Source organism: Ipomoea triloba, chromosome 2 (assembly GCF_003576645.1).
Source record: "Ipomoea triloba cultivar NCNSP0323 chromosome 2, ASM357664v1".
Classification (NCBI taxonomy): Eukaryota; Viridiplantae; Streptophyta; class Magnoliopsida; order Solanales; family Convolvulaceae; genus Ipomoea; species Ipomoea triloba.
Window position 1 is genome coordinate 21,388,674 of NC_044917.1, and position 3,822 is coordinate 21,392,495.

Genomic DNA, 3,822 nt, shown 5'->3' on the forward strand with positions numbered 1-3,822 from the left:
TATATATATATATATATATATATATATATATATATATATATATATATATATATATATATATATAAATTGACCGGTCTGCGTGGCCTAGGCCTAGTACCATTATCTGTTATCCAGTCCCCCACTTTCTTGAGATTTTGCGAATGCGAAGTTTCTAATACCTTTAACTCCATGGAAGTCCATGAATGGGGTTTCATAACTTTAAAAGAGAAAGTGGAGGAATTAGGATACAACATGTTAGATAGTAAGTTATATAGAGTATTAAGAGAATGGTTAATAGATGTGCTTACAAATTTGGAAGCATTAGATTTGCTAGACTTTGAGGGTAAGGCAAGAGAAGTTGAAATTTGGGTTATCACAGGGGTTGAAGCAAATGTAGAACCTAGGGGGATAATAGTACTAATTTCGATCCTAATTTCATATAGACATTATAGAAGGATTTCCAGAAATTGAAAATGAAGTTGGGATGATGATTTTGAGTTTGACAAAGCAGTGGATTCTACTATAGAGTTTGGTGGTCTTGGGAATACTTCTAATGTTAGAGAGATTGGGGCTTCTACTAAACTCTTAAATATAGATATATATTTCTTTGATGAAGACAGTTTAGCTAACAGTGATGATGAGAGGGAAGGTAACATATGGCCAGTGTTTAGGGCATCTACAGATATGAAAAATCCCAACTTTTCAATGGGTATGATCTTTGGTTCCAAGCAGGAGGTCAAAGAGGCTATAGTGAACTATGTTTTTAATGCTGGTTTTGATGTAAAATTTGTGAAAAATGACAAGGAAATAATTGTTGTCAAGTGCAAGCATGAATCATGTCCTTGGTCAATCACTACTAGGTATATCAAGGATGATAAATGTTAGAGGGTAGGGTGTTGAAGGATAATCATGATGGCTGTTCTTAGATATACAAAAACAAACTGTAAGTTCCACAATAATTGTTAAGAGATGGAATCATCAAATTAGTGGTAATTTTGAATGGAAAACAAAGGAGTTTAGGAAGAAAGTTAGAAGTGATGACAAGTTCTATGCTAGCAAGAGGTAGGGTTATAGGGCCATGTGTTTAGCTAGGGCTAAATCAAAGGAGATCAAGAAGAAGCATTCAAAAAGTTTTGGAGTTACTATCTAGAAATTCAAAGGACCAATCCAAAGACAACCTCGATTGTGAATTGAGTGATTAAGTGAATGATAGGGGGAAAGAGATTCTTGAGGTGGTATATATGTTGGGAAGCATGTAGAGAAGGGTTTAAGTATTGTAGAAAAATCATTGGGGTTGATGGTTGTCACTTAAAGGGTAATATAGGTGGACAAATTCTCACAACAGTAGGAGTAAATGCTAATGACAGTATATTCCCCATTGCATATGCACTAGTTGAGAGAGAAAGCAAGGAAACTTGGGTTTGGTTTCCAGAGTTGTTGAAACATTATTTGCATATTACAGATGTGACACAACATAATCTAACATTTGTCTTAGATAAACAAAAAGGATTGATGCCTCCAATTTATCAAGTTCTTCCATATGTTGCTCACCAAGTTTGTGTAAGACAATTGTAGAATAGTAAAGTAGAAAACTCATTATACATTTCTACTAAACTGATGCTACCTATTTATGCCAGAGTTGAAGCACAAAAATGACTCTCAGCCATTCAATTCAAATTTGAATTAAAAAGCTGAGAGTAAACCGTTCAACTAACACTCCCCCTCAAGCTGGAACATAAATATCAATCATGCCTAGCTTGTTACATATATACTTAACCCGACCTTACTTAGACTTTTTGTAAACACATAAGCTAATTGACCAGCACTTCGAACATGAATAGCATATATCAACCCTTGTTGCACCTTTTCTCGTATGAAATGACAATCCACCTATATATGCTTGGTTCGCTTGTGAAAAACAGGATTATTGGTAATATGTATGACAGCACGATTATCACACTGGCCATAAACTCACTGGTAGCTGCACCTCTACACCATTCTCCCTCAAAATACTATGCACCCAAACAATCTTACTCATAGCATGAGCCGTGAACAGTATGAATACCCCTTCGGGTCCTTCTCTCTCTAGAAATCCTCTCCCTTCTCTCTAGGATTACCTTTTTACCCCTTAAATTTTAAAATTCCCAAAATACCCAAAATGCATGTGATGATTAATGAATATTATATGATATTCATATAATATTCATATATCTCCCGTATATATCACATATTCCGTATACGCTTGATTTGTTCGGCCAGTTTACACTGGCGGTGATAGGAGGGCCGCTGCCGGAACCGCCACAGCCGGCGGCGGCGGAATGTTTTCTGGCAACTTCAGGATCGCCTGGAACTGCGAAGATGGATGAGCGCAGTCCAGGCTGCGTTTTGTTCCCAGAAATTGGAGTGGAGGATCATTTTCTCCCAGAAGGCGATCGTGAGCGAGGAGTTGCGATTGTGAATGGGGCTCCGACGGTAACGATTTCGACGGGTGAATGGGAGACATTGGTTGATACTGAAAGAAACTCCTCGGTGGTAGGCAGGTTTGGGCTTAATAGTCCTCCGTTAGAGGTGATTCGAGAAGAGTTGAGTGCGAATCTTCGTTTGATAGGCGAAGTTCACATCGGTTCGTTAGATGCAAGAACCATTCTGGTTCGATTGACTTCGAATGACGATTGGAGGAAAGTGTTGATGAGGAATCGCACAGTAGTAGCGGGATCGAGTGTATGGTTCTCTAGATGGTCACCGAACTGGCGACCATGGCAAGACTCGCCATTGGTACCGGTATGGATACATCTCCCTAATCTCCCAGTTCATTTTGGTCAATTTCAGTATACTGAGTAGGATCTATGATCCGATTGGGAAAGCTCTAGCTCTAGATATTGCAATAGAGAGGCGATCTAGGCCGAATGTTGCGACGGTAAGGGTTGAGATTGACTTGCGTAAGCCTATTTTGAATCGTATTTGGATTGCAATTGGGGGAGAAGGGGAAGGATTTTGGCAGCGGGTAGACTATGAATACATGCCGAGTTATTGCACTAGCTGTAATCGAATTGGTCACTCATTGTTGAATTGTAGAAGGATGGTGAATGTGAGAGTTGAAGAACGCACGCCAACTGCTTGTAATAATGGTCCTTTGAACTCTGGGGCTGGGGAGATAGAGATAGAACAGAGTAGAGGTCTGCAGGTTCACGATGAGGAGTGTTTGAGCTCAAAAATGGCAGGGGAGGAAGGAGAGGGTGCTTTGACTAATCTTGCACCAGTTGGAACTAGGACAGAGAAGTTGATCCAATCTGCCCAGGAGGTGGAGAATGAGTAAGCCGTGACTGGGGCTTCTAAATCTGACAAAATTGGTGAGAAACAAGTGACTAATGAGGTGGAGGGAAATAGGATGAATCAAGCTGCTAATATCCAAGAGAAAGGGAGTTCAATTGCTGTATGTGAAGCTCCTTCCATCGTGGAGCAGGTTGATGGTGTGGAGCAGGTGAATAGCAGTATTCCACTGGCAGGTTCGAGCAAAAAGAAGGGGTTGGTCATAGGTGGAGGGGTCAGTGTGCACTCTCGTGTAAGTAATGTTAGTTATTCCTTTTACAAGAGTCTTAGTTCTTCGATTGAGAAGGTAAAGCAGCACTTGAGTTATAATGAAGGAAAGTTACTGGTTTTGGAGGAGGCTAGGAAAGAAGCTGTTGGGTTCTTCCAGAAAACTATAGAGGAAATGGGATGGGAAGAGTATGAGAAGAGGTCGGAGGAGGTAGTGGATAAGGCTATCTCAGTTTTTTGGGATAGAATCCAATTGGTTGAAGAGACACAAGGGGCAAAAGGGGGGGGGGGGGGGGGGGGGTGAGG